General features: G+C 47.0%; 2 long non-coding RNA genes across 3 annotated transcripts; one reads left to right on the top strand and one right to left on the bottom strand.

Annotated features, from left to right (window-relative positions):
- The first annotated feature begins 724 nt into the window (after positions 1 to 724).
- LOC133746438 (uncharacterized) lies at positions 725 to 6,244 on the top strand. Its single transcript, XR_009864151.1, has 2 exons — positions 725 to 5,550; positions 5,649 to 6,244. It is a non-coding gene; the product is annotated as an uncharacterized LOC133746438 (long non-coding RNA).
- Positions 6,245 to 15,568: 9,324 nt separating this feature from the next.
- LOC133742232 (uncharacterized) lies at positions 15,569 to 18,068 on the bottom strand. 2 transcript variants are annotated; one of them, XR_009862439.1, is made up of 5 exons: positions 17,952 to 18,068; positions 17,657 to 17,789; positions 17,094 to 17,157; positions 15,849 to 15,933; positions 15,569 to 15,734 (listed from the first exon to the last, which is right to left on the bottom strand). It is a non-coding gene; the product is annotated as an uncharacterized LOC133742232 (long non-coding RNA). The 2 variants fall into 2 exon arrangements; XR_009862438.1 differs by lacking the exon at positions 15,569 to 15,734 and having other exon boundaries at positions 15,791 to 15,933.
- Between the last annotated feature and the right edge of the window lie 9,371 nt (positions 18,069 to 27,439).

Below are 27,439 nucleotides of genomic sequence, written 5' to 3'. Positions count from 1 at the left end.
CACTAATGTTACAATTTTTATGGTTATGACTGCCCAATAGCAGATAGCAGTTTTCAGTCCCAGATAGCAGTTTTCAGTTCGTCGTCGATTCCTTCAGAAGGTCAACCCCGGCCTTGCCGAGCTTCTCAGCGACGAGGACCGTCGGCTTGGCGTCGAGCCTGACAGCGGAGAGCACGACGACGAGTTTCGGCGCGGCGATGGAGAGAGCAGGCGTCGTGGGCGACCTGCTGGAGGGATGGAGGAAGAGAGAGAGAAATCCGACGTCGTCTGGAGAGAGATGGAGAGAGAGAGAAATCCGACGTCGTCTGGAGAGAGATGGAGAGAGAGAGAGAGAGAGATCGGTGAGGGGGGAGGAGAGAGAAATCGGTGAGGGGGGAGAGGGCAAAAAAGTCCCAAAAATAAATAAAAAGAAGAAAAAAAGAATTAATTGGGTAAAGGGGAAATAATCCCTTAGAGTGTTTTGGGTAAACGGGGTTAAAAAACAGTTAGTGGAGCAAGTGGGCAAATTTTAAGCTAAAATTGGGTAAATGAGCATTTTCCCTTTAATTTTTCTAAAAAGAAAACAAAATATCCAATTTCTCCTAAAAAAAAAAAAAAACAAAACAAAACAAAATATCCAATTTTTCTAAAAAGAAAACAGAATATCCAGTTGGCATCTATCTGGCATGCCAGCTGGCACATTGATGCTTACCTATATATTCTGACATCTGAGGAGAGAGAATCTCCTCCACTTTCTCACAATTCTCACCCTCTCTAACTCTCTCTCAGTTTCTCCGACCCATTTCTGCATTTCTTTTTTGTGCCCTATGATATCTGCTTGGGTCATGAATAAGGTTGATGACGGGTCGTCTCCAATCGGGTCGGAGTCTTATCGGACTCCGTCTCCGTTTAATCGGAGCAATTCGTCTATTTGCTTCCGACTGCGCAGAGCTGCTGCCCCTGCCCTAAAATCCCAACCCAGATTTCTCGATGACGTGGCCGTCAATCTCAGTAGGGTTTTCGTACTCTCTGTCCAAGATTCCGAGTTTGTTCTCGAGGCCCTCAGGACAGAACGCGAAAAATTCGCAAAAGAATTGCAACGCCAGAAGATCCGTACTCTAATGTCCATGCGGTGATCTTCTGGCTTACATTTTCTATTTTTGATTTTTTTTCTTTCTATTTCTTAATCCTTCTTTGTGTTTGGGGTATGTGTTGGGTATGTGTTTTTGCATGTTAGGTTACTAACCCAACAACGATCCAATTGAACAGGTAAGAATCGAAATTACAATTACCAATTTAAGTGTTCTTATTTAGTTAATTGCCGGTACTCCTGTAGGTATTGGCACCATTGAGTGCCAGAAAAAACATAGTTACATAATAACATGCTTTTGGGGCTTTAAGAGATGTTGGATTCAATTTGCTGAGATATCCAAAGATAAAGTTTCAATATTTTACTAATCTTCTGCTATAGATTGTTCAAATAGATTGCTCTTGCATTGGCATCTTGAGAAATCTGAGAGACAATGTGCTCTAACGGGGAATAGTTTCAATATTATCTATTAGTAGTTTAGTATTATTGATCTTCATTATGTGTTTATTGCTGCGAGGTATTCATTGGATTCGTTTATTGCCTGTTGTTTTCGTTTAATTATGATTGCATACTTGCTATATCACACTATCTCTGTCTGTTCCTTATTCCCTTGTGTAGAACTCATGGAATCAGTGGGGTTTGTTCATTGTTCACTTTTCTCGTTAGTTTGTTGTCAATGTGGCAGGCATATGGCAGGTTCTTGGAAGAGCCATATTCATTCAATGGTAGGTACAAGTGGATATGTGGAACAAGAACTTCTCTTGGGGACACAATAAGGAGAAAAGAAAGATTGATCTTGTTTAATGGAATTCCGTTTGCAGACCAAATTGTCATGTTGGTTTATGCTAGGCCTAAAGAATACTACTATGATGAAGCAGGCTTAGTATGCTGGGTCTAGTTGGGTAGGCCTTTGCAAAATTAAAAGGCCTCTAGGATCAACTTTTAAACGGGAAGTGTACGAAAAAGCAGAGGCATTCTTGCCTTTACAGATCTGAATTTCTATAAGCTCAAGTACCTAGTGTTTGGATTCATTACTAAGCCTTTACCTGGAGGCCTTAAATGGATAGGTGAGAGTTGGAGGATAATTACTTTATTTGACAGGTATAGGTGCCTTTATCTCAATTTGCCACTACTATAAATCAATATTTCTGAGTTTCTGGCACAATGCTAGCTGGGATTTACAAATGATTCAGGAGCTCCTCTCTGATGACATCATTGTAAAATATTGGGTATTGAATGCTGGTGGCCCAACTAGAGTTTACTTGGGGTTTATCTTCTAAGGGTAGTTTCCGTAAGTTAAGCCTACAAATGTCCTGTTATAAATGTGCTGTATTGGAAATGCTATTTTATTTGGCATTTGCAGCTTCACCCCAAGTTTAAAACTTTCTCTACCAATATAGATTGTTGAATTTTAAAGCTAGAATGCAAAGAGGGTTGGCTTGTGATGCTATTTGTCTCAGATGCTGCTCCAACTGAATCGCTCGATCATCTTTTAAAGAGCTGCAGTGTGTCTATGAGAACTAGGGATTTCCATGGTGAAAAATGATTTTACTAGATTCACGTCTCTTGATTTTTGGGATGGGTTATATCACAATTTCAAGTCCAAGTCTACTGAGAAGTATGAATTCCTTTGTATTGTTTATTTCCTGCAGTTTCTGGCATATATGGGAGTGGCGTTGCAAGATCATTTTTGAGCCGGGTTCCACCACCCTTCTTGGTGTAATCATTTGAGTTACCAATATGCTTCTTCTTAGATGGTGGCCTTTAAAGTGACTTGGGTCTTATGTTTGCCGGTGGTAGCCTTAGACATGATTCTGGTGTTTGGCTTCAACGTTTTCCTGTGAATTTAGGCCTTTGTCCCTTAAACTTAATATCAGTTCAATTGAATTCTAAAAAAAAAAAGGTTCTTGAAGTAGGTAAATGCCGTTTATATAAGGTTCTTATTTGGCTTTGGAGGTAGAGTTGATTCTTGCACTGTTGTGAATCTGCTTTTGAGTCCCTGGATTATATTCACTCTCTTTCAGTAAAGCCACATACCCCTTTCTCTTGAAAACCAAGGACAGGAACTAATCGCATGGGTACTTAAGAACATACACTTACGGCTTGGAAGGTGGTTAACAGTTTCTGGTTGGACCAATCTTGTGCAATCTCAAGGCGTTAATGAGTAGGGATTAGATCATGTAATCATGTTCTATTTTAGAAAGAAAAACAGCGAATGTCTGGCTATTTCAGGCCATAGCCTTGGGGTATCCAGTTTTTGCCTCTCCATTTGAGTTTAATTTTTTTTTTGTTTTTGTTTTTGTTTTTTTTTTTTGCTTTGACCTTCGAGCCAATTATCCGGCACAAAGGGGATTATTTAGAGTGAGCAAGTTTCTTTTTTTTTGGGTCAAAGATATTCATTGAAAAGAGGGCAAACAGCCCAGCCATACAACAACAGAAAGCCAAAAGGCTAAACTGAAGAGAAACAGAGCTCTCATAGTCAAAGCCACAGGAGGCAAGACAAGAGGAACTACGAATAGACGCAACAAACAAAACAAGCCTAAAGAAAAGCAAGACATAAAGGAAAGCAAGAACGCAAATTAAAGGAAGACATCAGAAGCTTCGTCAGACAGCCAACGCAGCAGCGTCCCTCAAGCAGGGAGCACATGTCTTGGGGCACCTGGAACTCCAAAATTGCAGCTTGTAAGGAGACCCCTACGCCAAAGCCCGATCAAAATAACCCTGAAAATGGAAAAACAGAAGAAAAAAGAGGATCTAACCACAGATATATCCTCTTCTCCACAGTACAAATTTGCACCATAACATGAGATTTGCAGCCACAACTTTGATAACAAATCTAGGCAAACGAAACCCAGATCAGGAGGAGCCAAGAGGCCCCAAAAATAGAACATAGAAGTAGGTGGTGCATGCACCCGAGCCAAGGCTCTACCTATCTTCCGATTGAGACGCGAGAAATCGCGTTTGAGAGAAGCCACTGCAACAACCAAGCCATGGTACCGATTTGAAATGGAATAGAAGAAATCCAGGGAACAAGATCTGGAGATGAGAGATGGTGGGTAAAAGAAAGTGATGGGTGGTGAGGTAGAGCAAATTTGGGGTTAAAGTGCAGAAAGAAAATTGGGGCAAGATGGAAGGAGAAGGGAGGGAGACCGAAGGAGAAAAAAAGAGAAGAAACAAGAGGCAGAAGCCCCAGATCTGAGACATAGCTCAGGGAAACTGAGACATAGCTCAGGGAAGCACCCATAAAGGGTGAGCAGTGCCACCGACTCTCAAGGAAGAAAAGCTCTCCCAGCGCTAACTTGAGCTTTTTGTCTCGTAAAGTTTCTTTGTTAATTAAGATATTTTCACAAACAGTGTATGAAGTATGGATGATTCTACACTTTGGTGTATGAACTTTGAAAACTATCAAATTGCTGTATGAACTTTGCATTTCAACATCATTTTGGTATATCAAGTTAACACCGTTAAGTTTTGCCGTTAAATTGGACGATAAAATAAAAGATACGTCCATGCAAAACAATCCCAAATAAAAACTAGCCGTTCAATAATTTTTTGAAAGAATCTAGTATTTCATTTTGATCATTGATTTTTCTACTAACACTTGTTAGCTGGTCTTCTTCATTTTTTGGAAGATTCTTGATATAATAGTTTTTTTTTTCTTTTTGTTAAACGCTAGATAGTTCTTTTAATAAGTTCTGATGTTTTTCATCAGAAAGTTTTAATAGAGAATTTGATTTCTCTATTATTATTTCAGACATTGTTCCCATGAGGGATTCTCTTTGAGGCTTTAAGCAGGCTCTGATACTAACTTAGTCGGATCTAACCAATGCTCAATTAATCAAGAGGTTTTTGTTCCTCTTCAAAAGTTTCTTTAATAATTTTGATATATTCTTCAACTTTGTAGATTCTTTTTTGAATCCGGAAAATAATATTTCAATTTTTGGGAGTTTTTCTATCAAGCCTTTATCTAAAATCTTTTAGAGTTTTTAACCTTTTTCTTTCTTCTGACAATTCTTGGCTTGTTTCTTTGCAAATAGTAAGCAGCTCTTTTCTAGTAAGGATAGAAATTATGAATATTAAAACTTAACTATTTACCTTCGAGTATTGAGGATAAATCTAAAACTGCAATATGTCAAATAAACAAATTCAGGAGTATGGGCCCATTACGCTCTGTCAAATTTTTTTTTTTGGTAACTGTTCTAGGGGTTATTTAACAGAAAAGTTAACGGTGTACACTAAAGTGAAAGATCTGAGTAAACTTGGTATACCATTATGATAGTTATGAAAGTTGGTATACTGAAGTGTAGAATTGTCAATAGTTGGTGCATGGTTTGTGATGTTTTCCCTTGTTAATTTTATCCGTTGTGGATGCAAGTAAGGTAACAGGAAGCTTTCAAGTTTTTACGCCCCCGTGCTCCTTCGTTGGATTGGGGTAAGCTAACTTGGTCTAAATACATTCCTCCGTTGTTGGCTGATTTCAGGTAATATATGTTCTTCTAGTCACATTGCCACTGGTCACATGCATGCATAATACTACTCATGACCTATGTATTTTGAAGAGGTTTCATGCCCCTTGTAGGCAGCGGAAGACTCCTCGCATCATTAAAGTTAATTGGCATCCTCCGTTATTTGGTTGAATCAAGATAAACACAGATGGAGCATGGAAAAGTGACTTGGGAAAAGTAGATTATGGTGGCTTGTTTTGGGACTATAAAGGTGTTGTTTTGGGTGCTTTTTGCTCCAATTTGGATATGCCTAGTTCTGTTGCAGCGGAGTTCATGGCGGTTATTAAAGCAATAGAATTAGCATGGGTCCGAGATTGGAAATTCATATGGTTGGAAGTGGACTCTACACTTGTTCTCAATTTTTTTCAATCTCCTCATCTTGTACCTTGACAACTTCATGTGGAATGGGGTAATTGTTTGCATCATATTTCTCAAATGCAATTTCATTCTACTCATATATTTCATGAAGGGAATCAAGCCGTAGATTCACTAGCAAATTTTGGAACTACTTCTCAGGTTTAGTTTGGCCGGATTTGGCTACGCCTATCATTCATAGTTTTTGTAATCGGGACCGAATGGGTCTTCCTAATTTCCGTTTCTGTTGACGTTGTCTAGAGGTTTGGTACCCCCTCTCTGTATTTATTTTTTATTCAATAACTTTTCCTCGTTTCGTCGAAGTTCATCAAAAAAAAAAAACTCAAAATTTTTGTGGTTTGACCATATTTGAGCGATATACAAAATTATTTTGAAACTGGTTTTATCGATAGTTACTAATATTTCAATTGACACTCAAAATCGAAATTTTTGACCGTGCTCTTTTTTACCAGCCTGTGCTGAGGTTTCCGGGAGATCCTGGGATGGCCCACGCAATAGATATCTATTGTGGTTTGATCCCATCCTCGTCATTGCTATCTATTATGGTCTACTAACCCGATTAGCCATCCAACTCAACATTCGTCGTTGAAATCATTGACATATCAGTGTAGTGTCTTAAGAGTAAGTATGCGTAGTACTAGTCACTTGCAGCTTTACTTGATTATAAACCCGTGTTTGGGTGCTGTAATTGCGGCATTGTTGTAATTGCAGTTTTAATGAATGATATTTCACTTGATCAAAAAAAAAAATCGAAATTTTTGTAAATTTGATATGCGGAAATTTCTCAATGAATTGCGAAACCTTTGTCAAATTAATAAGAAAACCTTTTTTTCATGGAATAAAATCAGTTCATTAATAGTTCTGGCCCCTACTAGAAGCTAAAACCCTACATGCCAACTATTCTTGCCTTTGAATCCTGAAATTATTCAAGTCCTGCCATAAGAGATCTCTGTATTAAAGGAAAATCTGAATCTCGAAGTAAAAGAAAATCCTGCCAGAATTTCCTAACTTGACAATTTAGTATTCTTATTACCTTATGGAGACAATTTAGTATTCTTATTACCTAATGGAGAGACATAACGTGCATTAACAACTTACCCCCAAATCTTTCCACCTTTGCTATGCCTATATATGTACTTCAAGATCAGAAGAAAACCTAATAATGCGCAAGGCTTTGTAGCAAGATTAAGAAAGTGTCTGTCCCTCCCTCCTCCGAACCACGGGTAAGATCACGTCATGTACACAAGAAGAGAAAAGGGAAAGGAACGTCTTATCAAGAAAGAAAAGGGATGTGAGCTTCTGCAAGAGGCGCAAGACTCTCTTCAGTAAGGCTTCTAAGCTTTGCATCGAGCACGGCACCCGAATTGCCGTTCTTGTGTTGTCTCCGAGAGGTAGACCTTATGCCTTCGGACACATACACTTCGGTTGACGAGGTTCTCAATCAGTACTTCAGTGTTCAACAAGAACAAGAACAAGAACAAGAACAAGAACAACAGCAACAACAACCAACGGCTTCTGTGATCAATGAGGAGCACAATATGGTGGAGTATGAAGGAAGGGATCGAGAACGAGTTGATAGCATGTCAAACGGTACAAGACCTTGCGTTGTTGAGAGAGAGGTTGAGTGAACTTTATGAGAAAACCAATGAGAGATTGAGTAGTTCATCGAGTTCAGATTATGTCTACCAACCAATGTCTGAAGAAGATCATATCATGTATGGCAGGAGGAGTTCGGGTACAAATATGGTGTCCCCAAATTTCTAGTCGGAGCCTGCTCCTAGTTTTTCAACACATGGCCCTTGCCTCAACGGTGGTCTAAGTAGAGGCTATGGAAATTATGTTGTTGATGACCATGCATACTATGGTAAGAACAACAATGGCCGCGACGGATCTTCATGGGGTATATACAGAATATGTGGAGAATATAATGTCGAGCTACATGTCCCAGAGTTCTAGTTCAAGCATGTTGTACCCAAATTTGATTGATGACCCACCTTTCCCTTACCTAATTTTTCGACACATGTTCTTTCAGTTAATGGCCATTTAAGTAGCAGTGATGGCATGGTATTTATGTTCTTGGTGGTCATGCTTATAGTAATACCAATTATGGCGGCGAGGAATTTCCATGGGGTACACAATGTGTAGAGAATGTAGGGCTAGGCCATGATGTTACTCGTTATGGTAGTAGGGCTTCAACGGCGAGCTACGTATCCGGCAGTTTGAGTTCAGACAATTCCTTGTTCATCGACCCTCCTTGTCCCTTACCTAATATTTTGACACCTGTCTCTTCAGTGGACAGCCATCCATGTAGAACTGATGATCAAGCATATGGTCAGGACATTAACTATATATGGGGAGGGATCTTATGAAGTTTTGCGGAATATAGAGCTAGGCCATGATGATCCTGGTGATGCCAATCCTTTTGAGGCTACATTGTACTTGTCCGGGAGTCGGTTCAAATAATTCCTTGATAGTTGACTCTCCCTGTCCCTTACCTAATACTTCAACACCTGTCCCTTCACTGGACTGCCGTCTAAGTAGTACTGATGATCAAGCATATGGTAAGAACATTAACTATGGGAAGGGATCTTATAAAGTCTCGCAGAATATGGAGCTAGGCCATGATGATCCTGAATTCCTGATAATGATAATCCATTTGAGGCCACAATCAACTTGTCCGGGAGTTCGAGTTCAAATAATTCCTTCTTCATGGACTCTCCCTGTCGATCTCTTACCTAATACCTCACCTGTCCCTTTACTCGACAACCGTCTAGATAGTACTGATGATCAGGCATATGGCAGTGATATTAACAGTGGGGAGGGTCTATTTTATACAAGAACACATAAATTGTGTCCTAAAACCTCTAGAACTAGAGTCCTTAAACCTATAAGAGGACACAAAATACACTATCAAGTGTGTCCTCTTTTCGATACAAGGACACAAATTGTGTCCTTAAATACCTGTAAACAGTCCTTAAATTCATAAGTAGACACAAAAATGCATTCTCATGTGTCATATTTTCTATACTAAGACACATAAATTGTGTTCTCAAAGTTCTGAAAATTGAGTCATTAAATCCACAAGGGAATACGATCTCATATTATAAAAATTGTGTGGATAGGACACATTTAAGTGTGTTGCTCTTGTGTCATCTAATAGATTTAAGGACTCCATTTTCAGAGCTTTTAGGACACAATTTGTGTGTCCTCATATAGAAAAGAGGACACTTATTTGATAATACAAGGATGCAATTTAGGTGTCCTCTTATAGATTTAAGGACACCACGTCCACAACTATTAGGACACATAAACTGTGTCCTTGTATAGATAAGAGGACACATTTCCAGTGTCCTTATTTCAGACTTATGATGACACCCAGATAGAGGACTCTTTTTTAAAGAGTCCTTGTATGTATTTAAGGACATGGTTTCAGTGTCCTTAAATCATGTTATTGTAGTAGTGAGGCCAACACAGAAATGGTAACCGCTGAGGAACACCGAACACCTTCGATATTATTACAAACAGTCATGCCGCTAGCCAATAGCATCTTGACTTAACTAAATTTTTGTTCAATATTTAGCTAAGGGAAGCTACCCAACGGGTACAACCCCTCTTTTGTAAACGCTCATCTTTCAGCCATCAATGAAACGATGAATTATTCAAACCATTGTCACCAAGTCTAGCACAAAAGGCAATTGGCAACGCCAGGAATGTTCAGCGGACCACGTTCGCTACATCGTGCACTTGGACCAATTTTAATTCCTTTAATGTTTCATTGAGTAAACAAAAGCAACGTCAAAACTCTAGCGGTTCATCAACATTCAAACAACGCAATCATTAAACAAATCCACACTCGAAAAAATTTTAGAGGCAAATAGCAAATGCTTCATATATTGGGGGTCGGGACTCCCCACCCAAAAATATCGTCAAATTACAAAAGCAAGAGGCCTTAGCGGCTTTACAAAAAAAAAAAAAAAGAGAGGAGAGTAACAGAAGCAAGAGCACAAGGCTTAGGTAATTTTTAGGGATTATAGGGAGCGATTGCGACTTCTTCATTGATCACCGGCGGTTGCTGGGGGTCCATGCGGCTAGTTTGGGCAGACCCAGGAGTAGTAGGACTCGGCGTCACAATGGTACCATCCGGCCGAGTATGCGCCGCCAAGAAGTTGGCCCGGGAGACTTTAGAATGGGTAGCCAGCGGAGTCCGCTGACCATCATCCGCCTGACCATGGTCACTCTCGCCGCTGCCAGAACGTACACCCTCAGGCTGAGCTGCGACAGGCCCACTCTCTGACGCGGGCTGCTGACTCGACGTACTGGCGGACTAGGACGCTTTGACCAAGTCAATGGCGCTTTCTGGTTCAGCAACTCCAGGTTGGGAGAGGCACCAGCTTTGCTGCCTCAGTCAGGGCTTGCTTGTATGTCACGGACTGCTTGAAGGATTCCACGGCGGCGACCTCTAGATGGCCCTTCTCATTCCCGAGCTGGGTGACCTCGCCCTCCAACTTCTTCAGCTCTGCAGTCTCGGCGGCAGATTCCCGCTGCATGATGTCGACCTTCTTACCTTTGGCCACCACTTGCTCCTTCAACAGATCTATATCCTGTTCCAGGCAGGATACGTGATCGTTCCGCTCCAAGTCCCGCTCAACAGCAACGTTCAGCTTGCCGCGGGCATCCAGCGCGTCACACTCCGCCTTGGTCAGGCGCCGCTCGACATCCTCCAGCTTGTCCTTGGCCTTTTCCAACCCCCTCTGGAGACCCTTGATCTCCTCCCTCAGCTGCCTCTCAACCCGAGACTGGGTCGATGCCGCTAAGAACAGCTCGTGCAGCCCGACGGACAAGTGCCCGAATGCCTAATTGAAGGGAGACTGCTGAACGACCGTCGAGCGAATGGTCCCATCCAATTCGTTGAACCCGAGCCTCTCACAGAGGTGGAACAAGAACTCCCGCTTGGGATCGGTGAAAAACTCCGCATACGCAGAGAACGAGTCCAGGCCACCCTGCTGCACCTCTCTAGCGACAGCCACGGGCACCGCCTACGAGGCCTGTTTCGCCTTCTTTTGTTGGCGGGCCCTGATGGTCATCGCGTCGTCTGCCTCATCCTCCTCATCAGTGTCATTCTGTCGCCACTTCCTCTGAAGCACCGCCCGTGTGGCACCAGCGGCGACAGGCCTCGAGGTCACCTGCGGCTCCAATCCCCCAATTGTAACGGGTTCCTGCAATGTCCTAATGGCAGAATCGACGCTCTTTCGTCCTTCGTCGGTGGCCGCAGCGTCACAACCCCGGGGAGGCGAAACACCCGTTTTAGTCTATTCATGGAGGCAGCAGTCATCGGCCCGCCCGCCTCATCCACTGGGGTACCGTCATGGACGACCCAGGCTGACTCGATCTCTTCTCCGCCAGCCTCTCCCCCATCAGAGGAATCGCTAGCGACGCTATTGCTTGCTAGCCTCTCCTCACGCCTATTATGGGCGGCAACATCCTCCCTTTCCCTAGAACTCTCTGGACGCCCTGCACGACCCATTGCCACTTCCCAGGTATGGTCTGTAGCGGCTCGATGTCTAGCGGATGCAACGAGTCAATAAATATCCTATCTGCCATGCTGAGCGACACGTCAGACCAGGAATCCTCACTGCTCAAGATCTCTATAACGCTAGCCATCGTACAAACCCTAAAACCCAAGCCAGTCAGTCTGAAAGCGATCTAAACTATCCCTATGTCAGTTTTTCATTCAAGAACGTTAAGAACAGTCACCCAGAAAACCCGGAAATAACCAAAACAAGAACACATAAATATACACCCAAAACCCAGATTCGACCATCTAGAAACTCAATAAATCTCAACTCTCTATCAAACACCTCAATCATCCTAGACCCTCAGAACACATCGGGGAAGAACAGAAATCACTCCAAACACCAAAAACAGAAACTGACAGAAGCAATAAAACAGGGACAACATTCAAACTACCAACCTGAAAGATGGGAACTCTAGTGCGCTTGATGATGCTCCTCTTCAATTCAAGCGGTCTCCGTCCTCCAAAGATTGGTAATTTCACGAAAATTGCAGACCCTTCTTCTTTGATCTCAGAGCGAAGCTGGAAGACTACGATATCAGTGCAAAGTACAAAGTGTTGAAACACTTGGTTTCCCTTTCTTTTATGTCAACATCAAACCAATCCAAACCGTCCGCTGACAAACAACAACGCACGACAGTCGTACACGTGCCCACGATCGCACTTACTCTCCGGATTAACCGAGGTGTCGCCTTAGTTACAAAATCAATAATTACTCGCATTAATTGCGAGGATGCGGGCGTGCTGCGGGGATGTTATTCCACACACTAACCCAATACATGTCGGCCACGTGTCGGCCTCCGTTAGATGAAGTGTATGTCCGAAGTAACCGTCCACAAATCAGGTATATTAACCGTTAAGCGAGACAGTCTCCGCTAAGCGCAATACCGCTAGCGGAACTTCTCCCTTTTCATCTTGCAAGCGAGACAGTCTCCGCTAAGGGCAACACCGCTAGCGGAACTTCTCCATTTTCACCTTGTAAGCGAGACAGTCTCCGCTAAGCTCAACACCGCTAGCGGAACTTCTCCCTTTTCACCTTGCAAGTGAGACAGTCTCCGCTAAGCGCAACACCGCTAGCGGAACACCAACAATTTTCATCTTGCAAGCAAGGCAGTCTCCGCTCAGAGCAACACCACTAGCGGACTTCTTTCTCGTAAGCATCAAAGTCTCCGTAACACTTCTTACCGCCTACTCCCAGCGGAGGGATGCCCACGAATGCTGATTCCAGAGGCAGCGCCTCACAGGGACAATGACCACCACTCAGCGTTGCAGTCAAGCCATGGTCCTCCGGGACAAAGGGGACATGTCAACACAGTCTTCGACGGCCTTGATCAGGCACGTTGACCCCCGCCACTTGGGTATCAAAGATTGGGCTCGCTACCAAACACCCTCTGCTAAGCGCAGCTCCCCTCAACAAATAATACACCGACCATACGGAGGTCTATCTTCTCCGGGGAGTGGGGGACTCCCTAGGGGGCCTAGCAGGGGCCCACCCGAAAGTGTATAAAGCGTTTGTTGAATAAGTCCATGGTTGACAACGCACTGAAGCTAATTATGCTTTTGCAAGTCTAGCGGAAGTAACGCTTCAAACCGATAAGCAACTCCCCAACCAAGATTGCCCTCCTTGACTGGGGACTTGGGGGACTTGTACTTACATGAGTATTTGCCAAGCATAATTAGCTCTAATGAACCACGCTCATGCTAACGCCAGCGGAGTGACCTACGGAAACAGAGCCAAGCAGACTACCGCCCGAGCCCCGGCTCACCCCCAGATTATCGCCGACGTGCCGCGTCAAGATGGCACCAGAAGCTCCAGAAGCTGGGAACTGAAGCATGTCAGTCCCACATTGAAAAAAATGGAAGAGATCAGTCTTTTTTCCACCTATAAAAGGTTTTCTCCTCTCTCCTCATTAATTACGCATTGACTACTTACCTACTGTTATTCTGTCAACACAAATACATTGACTAACTTAGGCATCGGAGAAGAGAAGACCGCCCAGCGCGGTCTCCCTCTGACGCCCTTTGTATTTCATTTGACAGGTAGCGGAAGTATCGATTACACCACAAGTAGCGGTCCGCCCATCGGACCAGCGTTAACCAAGGCTTGGGCTACCGCCCAAATCTTAGACATTAACAGTGGTGGTATCCTGAGCATTAACATTATGGGAAACCTTCTTTGTTTATCCCTGAAATACAAAGTCTTCCGACAAATCTCCACTGTCGATTCGAAATATCCACCTCACAAGATCGTGCCACGTATCCCACCACATTATAATTACACCGGTTATACTGAGACATCGCCTCGGTAACCTATGTAATCATGACACCCCATTTATGATGAAACGATGTACCAGCACACGCTAACCTAGTAAAATGTCACCACGTGTCATCTTCCTTGTTAGAAGATAACTCCGACTCTCCATAAAATTCAAAGTTCAAAATTCTCTTCGTCAACAAACCTTTTGCCCGCTAATAGTATCCATACTCTGACAAGTTCCTGTCTAAGGCGCAAAATCTACTCTCAACCACTGGCTTCGCCCCTGCTATCACTAATTGTTTTCCGTCAACAAGTGCCGTTTTCCGCTAACAGGTTTTGTTCGCTGCTAACAAGCACTCTTTTCTACCAACAAAGTCTGCTTTCCGGCGTCAAACCCAAAAATATCTTGTTAGCCAAATTCACTTATCCTGCTAAAATCCTTACTTAGCTGAAGGCGGTATACCCTCCACGGGCCGCAACATCACCACCTTCTCCGCCAAGCTCAGGCTTTGTACCTACATGTACCTTTACAAAGCATAATTAGCTATAATGAGCCACGCTCATCGTACCGCCAGAGGTACCAACTACCGCCAAAGGAGTGACCCACGGATAGACAGCCAGGTGGGCCACGGCCTGAGCACAAGATTACCCCGGAATCACCGCTGACGCGCCGCGCCAAGACGGCATCAGAAGCTACTGAAACTGGGAACTGAAGCACTTCAGTCCCACATCGAAAACAAGGAGAAGATCGGACCTCTCCTCACCTATAAAGGTCCTCTTCTCTCTCTTCATTAAGATTACGCATTAACTACTCATTTATTATTATGCTGCCTATTATGTGTTAACTGACTTAGGCATTGGAGAAGTGAAGACCGCCCAACGCGGTCTCCCTCTGACGCCCTGTCTTTCACTTGGTAGCCAGCGAAGATCATCAAGCATACAGAGTAGCGGTCCGCCCACCGGACCTGCGTTAAACGGAGGTTTGGCTACCGCCAGACTTTGAGCATTAACATTGGCGCCGTCTGTGGGAACCCTTGAACAAAAGGTCATCCCATCACAACTACCATGACTAGCGGTAGCGGGGGAAATGCTGAGGAGCAGGCAGACCAATCCGCCATCCCCCAACCCTCCAATCCAGCGGTAGGCGTTAACCGCGCACTATTCACCACCCCGGCCAACCCCGGCGGTGAGGCAAATCCAAGCAGCAGCCGCCCACCAGGCCAGGACCTCGCCACCATGTACGAGCTGGCACTGGCGGACCTTCACAAGGCAAACAGAGAACGTGAAGAGGAGCGCAGAGAGAAGACTGAGGCCCAAAAACAGGTGGCTACGCTGATGTCACGTTTTGATGACCTGAAGAGGGCCGTGGAAAGAACCGCCAATCCAGCGCAAAGCGAGCATTCACACAGCACCAGGCGTAGTCAACCTAACACTGGCACATTAGCACCAGGACCAGTCATACAGATGCAGGTTCCGCTAGACCCACCTGAACTATTGGGGATGGGACCACCGCCCATCCCCCAGCTCATGTTGGAACAGGAGGCAGAGTCAGTACCGCGCACCAACCGCTCGGAAGCTAAGGCAAGAATTGAGGGCAATCCGCCTGCGCCAAGGCGTGGGCAGGCCCAGCGGAGTACACATGCCGGATCCGCCGGCGACTCAACAGCCCAAATTCTGGAGAGGATGCAGCAGTTGGAACAGAGGTTGGTACGGGCGGAGTCGGGCGCCCCGGCGCCAACTCAAAGTCCACTTTTCACGTCCAGACCAGGGCCCTTCACCGCCGCTGACAGGACCCGCCCCGGATTTCACCCTGAAATCCGAAGTGACCCTGCGGGGCCCACCTTAGAAGAAATTCTACCAAAAATTTGGCGGAACTTCCCCTAAAATGGGCAACCCAAACCTGTAGGGAACATTTACACTTCTCAATCGAATCATCCTTATGCCCCTGGAGCCACCCTGCTCCCCAAATCAACATCAATCTCCAATTCACAAAACAGATATCTCAACTTGAATAACATAAATCCCATAGGTAATCAGAGCAATTCTAACAGAAAGGTATATGAGGAAAACCTAATTCAAAGGCAGATGCGGAAGCCATGCTGCTGACTATGCCTCAATTTCGTGTACGCCCGACCTCAACTCATTCGCCTGCAAACTGGGCATTTGAAACCGAAGGGCCCAGGGGAAAAGTATTGAAAACACGTTAGTGTGAGTGGACAAAAATAAACAATTCTAAACGAAAGAAATTTTATACTTTCCCCATTTATTTCCTTAAAAACTCTCGATGCATGCAACGATTTAGAAAACAAATCACGAGAAGCTCCGCTCAAGAAAAACCGACTAGCCCCGCTAGTCAGAAACAACTGAGAAAAAAGGTCGAAACTCCAATACTCAACAGGATAAGACCAGCCCCACTGGTTACACGGAAATCAGATTAGGCCCCGCTAGTCGAGAAATAATAGGATATGGGGAAGATATATCACCATACGGGTAATGGAGCCTCCCAGGCTCTACCTATCCTCGACTGCCACTCACACATAGATTGTGCGAGGAGGAGAACTAATAACCTCAACTTCCACTCACACATAGATTGTGCGAGGAGGAGACCAAATAACCTCGACTGCCACCCACGTGAGGAGGAGAATAAATCACCTCTACTGCCACTCACCAACACAAAGTAAGTGAGGAGGAGAATAAGCTACCTCAACTGCCACTCACCAACACAAAGTCGGTGAGGAGGAGACCTAATCACATGACCCGCGTATGGTGAGGAGAAACCATCGAAAACCAGTAAATCAGTAAATCCATAAGGCTTCTCCAAAATCTCTCAAGATAAAATCCATGTATTCAACGACGTGACCCCGCACGCCAAGATAGTCTCGAAATCATAAACAAATGGGCGAGAATTAATAAATCATTATAATTTCTTTAGGAAATCCCATTTCTGATAATATTCCAGAAAAATCTCGAAATCATCATTAAGGCATTCCCAATGCCAAAACCAAAAGTCGATAAATATATAAGAAAATCCAACTCCATCGAAACTCATCTCGAGAATCTTCCAGGAACTTAAATCGGCAATTAGAAATATACTTAATTCCGGAAAATTACCTCGGAAATAAGCAATTGTCAAATAATATTATAAATCATAATCATCCTTTGAAACTCGTTGTCGAGAGCGACTCCACGAGATAAACCGAGATCGAATTTCCGAAAATCAAATCATTTGCTCAATAAGTAATATGATTAAAACTAGAGCATTATTTAAGAAAATAAATGCATGCATCAATATTTAAAAAATAAAAGTCCACTCACAGGTGAGTCTCGCAGCTAATCCTGCTGCCTACCCGTATCCCCTCGCTCAAGGGATCAATCCGTCCTGTAGCGAATGGACAGGATATAATTAACCATAGTAAGGAAATAATCTCAAAATCAAAACTCATTCCCTATGGAGTTAGTATTCGTTACTCATAAATTCTTATAAAATCCCACACTTCAATTTGGGATTAAATTCTTGAATACGGAATTTCCTTAACAATTCGACATCCTCACTAAATCTTAAATCATCGCAAGGATTGATTCGATAACTTAGTCAATTTAATTTCAATTCCTTAACCATAAATAACCACCAAATTATAACACAACTCCTTTTCCAAAATTTCCACATTCTTTCATAATTTCCCTTTTCAATCCACAATCACTTCTCCAACTTTCCAACACATTAATTCAATACTAAACTATAACCAAGAGCATTTTAACCCACAATATTCAAAACAACCTTTACCAACATCAAATTTCCAAGAAACCTCAAACCAAACAACCTCAAGCCTAAAACAAGTTCAAAATAATCACAACAACACACCCATCAACTTCCATACCTGCAACAACAACCAAAATCAAGCAGAAAAGGCCGGAGAAATCAAACAAAAACCAAGAACCCGATAGTTACTGTTCACGTTACTGTTCACACGCTCAAACACCTTCAAATCTTCCTCCATAGATCAAAACAAGCTGCAACAAGGTTAGGAACACGTTCAGCACCTCACCAACAACCAAAACCCTCAAGGAATCCGGCCGGAAACCGGAGATCAAAGCAAAACCCGATTTTCCCTTTTTTTGAAATCCCTCACCAATTTCTTCTCAAATCAAGGCTACCCAAATCAGAAATCTTACCTTAGATGCAAGAGGAGGAAGAGAGGATCCTCTAATGGCCGGTGGTGCGGACGGTGGCGGTGATTTCGCCGGAAATGGGTTCCGGTTTCGCAGCAAGGAAAGGAAAGAAAAAAGAGAAAAAGAAGAAAGAAGGAGGGGGGGGGGGGGGCTGGAATCGGGTTCTCCCGATTTCACTCTCTCTCTCTCTCCTTTTTTACCCACTTTCCTTTAAAATAATAGGGAAATAATAACCATAATAGTAAATTTCCATTTTTGGTCATAACTTTTCCGTAGAAACTCCGATTTAAACAAACTACGTGTCCACGAACTCGATTTTTCATATTCTACGACATTCTCAAGGAAATTTCCTAATTTACCGGACTAAAGAAAAAGTCACTCTTCGGTCAATAACGGTAAAATTTAACTAGTAAAAATTTTAAGGTACGGGGTATTACAGCCGCAATTCTGCAAGTTATCAGACCTGCGTACGCAAAAACTCCAAAGATGTCACACTACAGCGGTACGTCCGACCCCTTCGTCCACATGGACACCTTCAAGAAGGTCACCAACAACAAAGGATTTGACGACCCCACCCTGTGCCACTTGTTCAGCGAAACACTGGACGGAGAGGCAATGAATTGGTTCTTCGAGTGTCCGCCGGGATCCATTGACTCATTCCACGCACTATCACATACCTTCCTCTCCCGGTTCATCTTATTGTCCGCCGGACATCATAACACAAGTCAGCTGTTCAGCGTCAAGCAGGGAGAAAACGAATCACTAAAGGCATTCGTCACAAGGTGGCGGGCGGTAGCATCTCAGTGCCGCGATCTAGACAAATCGATGGCATCGGCGGCCTTCAAGCAGGGGCTCCTCAAGGGACCGTTCCTCTATCACCTCAACTACAACCATCCAAACGCGGCATATGACCATATCATGAGTGAGGCGGTCATTCACGCCCAGGCGGAATTCATTCTATATGGAGAAGCCCCACCACCACCGGCAACGCCAGCAAAGACAACACAACCCACCAGTCAGCATGAGACCGTTTATAAAGCACCCACCGCACCGCCAACCGACAAGAAAAGGGAATGGCAACAGGGCCACTACCAGAACAAGCGGCAGAAGGACCAATACCACAAGGGCAACCGCCCAACCCAGGAGGATAACCGCAACAAGCAAACGGAGTCTTCTCAGCGGTATGCAGTGTTCACGGTCCTCACGACCTCGTACGAGGAAATATACAATCAGTGCAAGGATCAAATCCCGCCACCACCCCCGGCAAAATACCCAAAGACGGGCAAACCCAGAAACACCGGCAGGTGGTGCAAGTACCATGAAGACAGCGGCCACAATACCAACAGCTGCAACGCACTGAAAACGGCCATTGAGACCTTGTACCGTGAAGGCAAGATGGAGCAGTTCAAGGTACGCCAACCGCCGCCCGTGATCGCCAACGTAGAGACCTTGGGCCGCATTAACGCCATCGACGGCGGTGCTCCAATCACGGGCATGTCTCACAGAGCAAGGAAGCGTTATGCACGCGCTAATCACCCAAAGGAAGTCTGCCATATCCGCTACGAGAGATCCGCCAAAATCCCAAGAGCGGGTTGGGAACCTATTACATTCTTAGAGGAGGAGGAGCGCGGGGTGCATCTACCCCATGATGACCCCTTCTTGGTCGACGCCATTCTTGGCAGATTCTCAATGGGGAGAATATTGGTAGATAGCGGGTCCGCTGTCAACGTCATCTTTAGCGGTTGCTACAGCCACCTCAAGCGGAATAACAAATTGCTCCAGGACCATGAGCCACTGCTCAGCTTCTCCGGTGACGTCACTCAACCGCTCGGTTCTGACTACATGCGGTTGACTATTGGCGCTAGTCCATGTATGGCGGAGGTACATACAGAATTCATAATCGTTGATTGTCTCAGCTCGTATAATGCCATCCTCGGACGACTGGCGCTCAACAAGCTTAAGTGCATCATCGCCGGATACATGCTTCTCATGAAGTTCCCCACACCTAATGGCACGGGCAGTGTGAGGGGAAGCCAGCAGTTGGCACGCGAGTGTTATTCAACGACCATAGCGCGGTCAACACGCCGCCATGACATCCTGACAGTGGGAAACCAGGCACCACCACCAAATATCTTCGAGGACCCTAGGGATGAGGAGGAGAAGTATGTAAGGAAGGAGCCGGTCAACCCGGACACATCCTTGAAAGTTGTCTGCATCTCAGACGAGCACCCTGAGCGGACAGTCCGCATAGGCGCCCACCTAGACCCAGAAGTGGAGGCAGAACTCACTCAATTCCTACGTCATAACGCCGCCGTTTTTGCATGGTCCTACACGGACATGCCAGGTATCTCCCCTGAAATTATCACTCATAAACTGACCATCAAACCCTCCTTTTATCCCATCAAGCAGAAGCGGAGGGCCTTCGATGAGGAAAAATACCGGGCAATCGGAGAGGAGGTCGCCAAACTCCAGGACATTGGTTCATCCGCCAAGTCATCTATCCCCAGTGGATCTCAAATTTGGTAATGGTCAAAAAGCCCAGCGGCAAGTGGCGGATGTGTGTTGACTTCAAAAATCTCAACAAGGCATGCCCAAAGGATAGTTTCCCGCTACCTCGTATCGATCAGTTGGTCGATTCAACCGCCTGACATGAGCTCCTCAGCATGATGGACGCTTTCTCCGGATACAATCAGATCAAAATGCACCCCAGCGACCAGGAATGCACCACCTTCACCACCGACAAGGGCCTCTACTGCTACAATGTCATGCCTTTCGGTCTGAAGAACGCCGGTGCAACTTACCAGCGGTTGATGAACGCCATGTTCGCTGAGCACCTGGGAAAAATCATCGAGGTCTACGTGGACGACATGCTAGTTAAGAGCATAAAGGCCAGCGGACATGTGACAAACCTCAGGATCATAGTAACCATTCTCTTGGCCTATGGTATGCGCCTCAACCCAGAAAAATGTTTCTTTGCGGTCACCGCTAGCAAATTCCTGGGATACATCGTCAGCGAGCGGGGCATCGAGGCTAACCCAGACAAGGTGCAGGCCATCCTTAACCTGGCGGACCCCGAGTATAAGAAGGACGTCCAGTGCCTCCAGGGCAAGTTAACCGCCCTTTCTCGATTCATCTCTCGACTCACTGATAGGTGTGCCCCATTCTTCAAACTCCTCAAAACAACGCACAAGAAGGTCATCGACTGGAACCCAGAGTGTCAAGCGGCGTTCCAGGGCCTGAAGGAATACCTGGCGGCAGTCCCTCTCCTTTCTGTCCCTGTGCAAGGAGAAACCCTATTCATATACCTAGCGGTATCCGCATCGGCGGTAAGTTGCGCAATTGTCCGAAGGGAAGGCCAAGATGAGCTCCCAGTTTTCTACGCCGGCAGAGGCATGAACGGAGCAGAAACAAGATATCCTCCCTTGGAGCAACTGGCCCTCGCACTTATCGTTGCCGCCAGACGCCTCCGCCAATACTTCCAGGCTCACACGATCCATGTGTTAACCAATCAGCCGCTGAGGCAAGTGATGCAAAACCCCGAACATTCGGGGCGCCTCAGCAAGTGGGCCATTGAGCTCAGTGAGTTCGACATAGAATATAAGCCAAGAACCGCCATAAAGGGCCAGGCAGTGGCGGACTTCATCGCTGAACTCACCAGGCGCCAGCCAGAACCCGGACCAGAAATGGTAACCGTTGAGGAGGCAACTCCCCTACAGTCAGAGTGGAACCTGCATGTGGACGGCTCCGCCAGTGCCAGGGCCAGCGGCGCCGGAGTCATTTTAGCAGGACCCGGGGGACTAAACGCGGAGTACGCGTTGAAATTTAACTTCAAAGCTTCAAACAACATGGCCGAGTACGAGGCACTTATCGCCGGTCTGCTCCTCGCCATTGACTCAGGGGCTGACAGCGTCAACATATTCAGCGACTCTCAATTAGTCGTTAACCAGGTCAACGACAGCTTCCAAGCCAAGGACCAGCAGTTAGCGGCATACTTGGGATACGTCAAAACGTTGCTAAAAAAGTTCAAATTTCACACCATCACACAAATCCCCAGGGAAAAGAACGCCAAGGCTGATTCACTGGCGAGACTGGCAACCGCCCAGCCGCATCAATGTCCAGCGGACACAAAGGTGGAATGCCTTGACAAGCCAAGCATTACAAAGACCCTAGCGGAGATCTTCAACATTGAAATCAACCCCAGCTGGATGGACGAGATCACTGCATACAAGCGCAGCGGCACATTACTAGAGGATAAGGTCAAGGCACGCCAACTTCAGCGGAGAGCAACCCGCTACAATATCCAGAATGGCAAGCTTTACCGCCAGGGATTCACTCACCCCAACCTCCGCTGTTTAACCCCAGAAGAGGGAAAGGTCGTGCTGGCAGGAATCCACGGCGGGGAGTGCGGAAACCACTCGGGCGCCAGATCCCTGGCCAATCACACAATGCGACAGGGCTACTTTTGGCCTACGCTTGGTGAGGACGCCCGGAAGGTATCAAGATCTTGCCACAAATGCCAGCAATTCACTGATCTCCCACATGCACCGGCGGACCCACTTTCAATCATCATCGGTCCATGGATTCATTCTACATGGGGCCTCGATTTGATGGGAAAATTCCCAACCGCCAAAGGGCAGTTCAAGTACATCATTGTTGCTATCGACTACAACAGCAAGTGGATAGAGGCAGAGCCACTGACGGCCATCACTACCGCCAAGGTCATTCACTTCCTCTGGAAAAACATTTACTGCCGCTATGGTGTCCCACATACAATCATTACTGACAACGGCACACAGTTCAACAACGAGGAGCTCATTTCATTCACCGCCAATCTGGGCACCAAGATGAGCTTCGCATCTGTCGCCCACCCCCAAACCAATGGCCAGGTCGAAGCAGCAAACAAGATAATCAAGAAGCTGCTAAAAAAGAAACTCGACACTGCCAAGGGTTTATGGGCGGAAAAGCTTCCAGAAGTGCTATGGGCCATCAGGACGACCCCATCCTCCGCCACTGGTGAAACCTCTTTTTGTATGACGTTCGGAACTGAGGCCGTTCTGCCTATTGAGGTAACTCAACCCACCGCTCGGGTCGAGGGCTACTGCCCAGCGACCAACGGCGACGGCATCAACCTGGACTTGGACCTCCTAGAGGAAAAACGACACAAGGCCCATTTGCAAAACCTACAAAACAAGCAAAGAGTGTCGCGTTTCTACAATGCCAGAGTCAAGGCCCGGAACCTCCAACTGGGGGACTGGGTAATGAAGGAAGTCATTCCACCGCCAACAAAACTCCGCCCAACTTGGGAAGGTCCATACAAAATAGTAGAAGTCGTTGGCCCAGGCACCTTCTACTTAATGGACAAGGATGGCGTCACTACGACCCACCCTTGGAATACCAAACACCTTCGGTATTACTACAAATAGTCATGTCGCTACCCAGGAGCATCTTGACTTAGCTAAATTTTTGTTTAATATTTAGCTAAGGGAAGCTACCCAACGGGTACATCCCCACTTTTGTATACACTGACCAGTCAGTTATCAATGAAACGAGGAATTATTCAAACCATTGTTACCAAGTCTAGCACTGAGGGCAGCTGGCAACGCCAGTATTCGTCAGCGGACCACGTCCGCTACGTTGTGCACTTGGACCAATTTTAATTCCTTTAGTGTTTCATGGATTGCAAAAGAAAATCCTAAGTCAAAACTCTAGCGGTATAGACATGTCATCACAAAACATCAAAAAATTCCATAATTCATATATTAAAGGCTGGGACTCCCCACCAAAAAGTATTCCTCACATTCAACAAAAAAAAAAAAAAAAAACAACAAATATATATTCAGCCTCAGCGGCTACACAAAATCTTATGAGGGCAGGTCCGGCATCTTATGGGTTGACCCCGGCATCGCCTCCTTCGGACTGCGGCGGCTGTACGCAGCTTACTTGGTCGGTCCCTCGAGCGGTGGGACTTGGCGTCTCTATGGTCCCATCCGCCGGAGTCTGGTACCCACTGCCTGAGCTGCCGCCTCCTGCTGAGGGACTCGGTACTGGCGGCATTTTCTTCGTCGGCGCTACATTCTTTGCTTGCGGCGCCTTGGGCAGGGACGCCTTCGCCCAGTCGATGGCACCCTTCGCTTTCAGCATCTCCACGTTCGCTAGGGCGCCGGCCTTCGCCGATTCATTCATCGCCTTTTTGTACTCCGCCGACTGTTTGAATTTTTCCACAGCGGCGGCGGCGGCTCGGCTTCCCTCGTCCCTCAGCCGGGTCACCTCACCCTCTAGTCTCTTCACCTCTCCTTGCTTGGCGGCCGACTCCCGCTGCAGGATATCAATTTTCTTATCCTTGGCGGCCACCCGCTCTTGCAGCAACGCCATGTCCTGCTCCAGCTTGGAGACGTGATCATTTCGGTCTACGTCCCGCTGGATGGCCACTTCTAGCTTGCCACGAGCGTCCGCAGCATCGCAGTCCGCCTTCATCAGGCGCCGCTCCACACCCGCCAACCTATCCTTGGCATCCACCAGCTCCCTCTCAAGTCTCTTGACCTCCTCCCGGAGCTGTACCTCAATCCGGGGTTGCTTGGAGGCCGCCAAGAACATTTCGTTCAGCCCAACCACCAGGTGCCCAAAGGCTGAGCTAAAGGGCGACTGCTCGATCGCCGTTGGCTGCGTCATCCCCGCTAGACCGCCGAACCCCAACCGTTCGCACAGATGATAGAGAAACTCCTGCTCACTGTCGGTCATGAACTCGGTGAAGGCGGCAAAGGAGTCCAGATCGCTCACAGGCATCTCTCTCTCAGCCGTCGCGGGGGCCTTCAATGGGTCTTCTCGGGCCTTCTTCTGCATACGGCCCCCGATGGTCTCGTCATCATCCTCCTCCCCGGCCGAGTCACATTGGTGCCGCTTCCGCAGGATCCGCCTTGTATCTCCGGTGGGCGCAGGTCTGGGCCCCTTGGGCGGTTGTCTCTCCACCGCGGTAGCGGCAGCCCCCGCCGGCTCCGCAACTCTTTCCTTCTGTGGCCCACGTCGAGTGGCGACCACTCTTTCCTTCTGCGGCACGGTAGAGGACCCCTTTTTTCCCCCGCCCGCATTTCCACCCGCCTGCACGGTGAGCAGACCGTCGGCCCCTAGGTGGGAGTGGTGAGGCATGGGCAGCACCACCGGCACATCGGATGCGCTCACCGCCAGAGTCTCCGGGTCCACAACCGTCATTTGGGCCGCCTCCCCTGAGGCATAAATCGCCTCCAAGAAATTGTCGATCTCAGCACGGTCCATGGCTTTGTCAAAAGCGTCGCGGCTCGCTTTGTTGCCTGGCGGAGTATCTGAGAATATGCAAACACCCGTCAGCTTTAACCAGGTTATCAAGAGATACAATGTGGCGGAGATCTCTTACCAATAGCGCGCGTTAGTTGTTGATCGACCAACAACTCCCAGCCGGTGAGGAGACGGAAGTCCAGCAAATTGCGATTCCTCCAACAGCCTTGGATACGCGCAACACGGCACTCTTCCTCACGCGTCAGGTTATAACGCAGTCCCGCTACAAAACAAGAAGAGAGGCGTCAGTAAAACGGTTGCAATACATATACAATAAACCGCCAGCTGTGTCCAGCGGAGATCGACGGACAACCTGGCTGAAACTCCGACTTAATCCTAAACGTCGGCTCCCCCTCGTTGGACTCCGCTTGATACTCCCACCCCGTCGTTGCCACGCAAAACGTCCCCCGCCAGTAGGACATCGAATCCCTCAAATTCTCTATCAGCTTGGGCGCTCCCTACCGGCGGCTCAAGTTTACTTGCCCTCTGCAGCCTTGGCGATTCACGTACACCAGTTCGTAGAAGTGCAGTACCTCCGCCACAGTCGGCCCCTCACACCCGGATAGCCGCCATAGTGAGTTCATCGCCAGCATCAACCGCCACATGTTGGGACAGATCTGCCCAAAGGCGACGCCGAACTCGCACACCAAGATCTGAAGGTTGGGTACAAGCGGGAGCGTCACTCCTTGGCGGAATATTGCCTCGTGAACAGCGGCGAACCCCTCTGTGAGGATTGAGGCCTTCTCGTCCGCCGTCGGTTGACGCAGCTTCACCACTCCCGGCAGCCGATATATCCGCTTCATCCGGTTGACAGCGGCGGCGGTCATCCGCCCCCCCCCCCCCCCGCCTCGTCAACGGGAGTCCCATCCTGGAGAACCCATGCCGACTCTGTTTCCTCACCCGTCACATTTCCCTCGTCAGCGGAACCACTGGCGGCGCTGTTGCTTGCTAGCCGCTCCTCACGCCTATTCCGCGCGGCGGCATCCTCACCCGCCCTAGAACTCTCCGGACGCGACGTACGGCCCATGACTACTTCCCAGGGTATGGTTTGTAGCGGCTCGATGTCTAGCGGCTCTGGCAGTGAGGTTCCTGCACGGGCAGACGGACGCAACGAGTCAATAAAAACCCTATCCGCCGCACTGATTGACACGTCAGACCCGGAGTCCTCACTGCTTGAGATCTCTACGACGTTGGCCATCCCAAACCCTAAAACCCAGATCAGTTAGCCCACAGAAGGATCTAACCTATCCCTACATCAGTTATAGCAAAGAACACCAAGAACAGCTACCCAGAAAATACCAAAATATGAACACACCCCCTCAACCCAGATTCGACCATCTAGCAAAACCCTAACTGTCAACCCTCTGTCAAACACCATAACCTACCCCCAAATCTCACCCTACACCCTCGACGAACACCAGGATAACGAGTTCACACACCAATCCCAGAAATAGCAACCAAAACCCATAAATCGACGAAAACGAATGCGACAAGAAGGATAACCAGAACACTAACCTCAGTCGTGAACTCTCTGGCGTTGTAATGATCGCTATGCTCCGACGGCACAAGTTTTCGTCTCTCCGACCACGAGAACTCCACCAACGCGCGGCACTCTCTCTCTTCAATCTGGGCTGAGCAGAGCTTGAAGACGAGTAAGGTTTGAATGGTTTTCGCAAAATGTCCATTCTCGATGCGTTCCCCCCCTTTTATGTCCACATCAGAAGCTTTTGGGTCGTCCGCTAGAAAACGACATCACACCCCAGCCGTACACGTGTCCCCTGCTCACACTAACCCTCCGGATTAACCGAGGCGTCGCCTCGGTTACGAAATCCATCATTACTCACATTAATGGCGAGAAGACGGCCAGACTGAGGAGACGCGTCTCCACACGCTAACCCTCTCGTTATTTGCCACGTGTCAACCGCCGTCAGACGAGGCGTGTCATGGAAGCAATCACAAAACACCCTTCTCCAAGTGGCTGTCTCCGCTGAGCGGAACCCCGCCAGCGGAACTTCTCACTTGTCATCTCCAAGTGGCTGTCTCCGCTGAGCGGAACCCCGCCAGCGGAACTTCTCACTTGTCTTCCCCAAGTGGCTGTCTCCGCTGAGCGGAACCCCGCCAGCGGCACTTCTCACTTGTCATCTCCAAGTGGCTGTCTCCGCTGAGCGGAACCCCGCCAGCGG

This window comes from Rosa rugosa, chromosome 4 (genome assembly GCF_958449725.1).
Source record: "Rosa rugosa chromosome 4, drRosRugo1.1, whole genome shotgun sequence".
NCBI classification, from domain to species: Eukaryota; Viridiplantae; Streptophyta; class Magnoliopsida; order Rosales; family Rosaceae; genus Rosa; species Rosa rugosa.
Note: the sequence above shows the minus strand (reverse complement) of the source record. Positions and strands in the feature narration are given on the sequence as shown.